Genomic DNA, 1,072 nt, shown 5'->3' with positions numbered 1-1,072 from the left:
ATATGATAGCTCCTCAATATTCCTGTCAGTTATCATTAATTGCGTAAATTTGGCTATTCACATTGGTGGGATAAAAGTGACCTTGGCAAATTTCCGAGTTCAGTTTGCAAAAATTTACATAATTAAACTTAGGTTACATGACATGCACATCAGGAGGTGGCAAAAACCTAGTAAGAACAAATGCCGTTGACCGCATGGTTCTATGGCGTATTAATTATTATTAAAATACAATTATACACGTTTTCTAGGACACATGTATGCTGATTACTAATGACATAGTGGAACAGTCATCAGATGTGCCCGTCCTAATATGGTGCAGCAACATTTTACCCAATCCCAAGTAGCAGTATTTGCCACTGCCCATTGGCGTAACTTCAGTGGATCGTTGGGTTTTTAAAAGTGTCCTGGCATCTCCTGGTGAACATGGGTGATAAGGTTTCAAAACCTTTAAAAGAGTGCTCTGGTGTCAGGAAGGTACCTTCGTCTCGAGCGCCTATTGCTGCAACTTTGTTGGAAGGCTACGGTTCTCGTTAATCTTCTCCGGCAATACATGAAATTTACCATCGCTTGACGACCCTGTTTCAACATGGAAACCTGGCTCATTGCTTTGCTCCGTGTCTGTTGCTTCCGCATCAGAACAAAGTGAATGCGCTCTGTGGATCTCTGAGAAGGTACTGCGGCTACTGCAAGGCTAGTCGAGAGGCTCTGCTACTATCGTGGCGGCTTCCACAGAACCTTCATAAGTAGCTTCTGTTGAGCTACTACTGTGGCTTCTTCCTTAATCGTTCAGGACGCACTGCAACTCCCGAGAAACCCGCTGCGAAATCCGCCTTCGTCTTTGTCGCGAAGTTAAAACTTCCGGAGAGCTCCTAAATCTCGACCTCTTCATTTTCAGTGCGAGTGTCTTATCCTTACTCTAAGTGCGCGTCCCGCAAGTCTAGTCAGTTGCATATCCAGACCTGACACTCAAGATTGAAAGAACGCAACTAAAATCTACTCACCACTATCGTGCTCGATGCCAAAATTCTCGAAGTTATTCATCTTCAGACGAAGCAGCAATTGCCCACACCAC

This window comes from Ornithodoros turicata, chromosome 3, assembly GCF_037126465.1.
Source record: "Ornithodoros turicata isolate Travis chromosome 3, ASM3712646v1, whole genome shotgun sequence".
Classification (NCBI taxonomy): Eukaryota; Metazoa; Arthropoda; class Arachnida; order Ixodida; family Argasidae; genus Ornithodoros; species Ornithodoros turicata.
Note: the sequence above shows the minus strand (reverse complement) of the source record.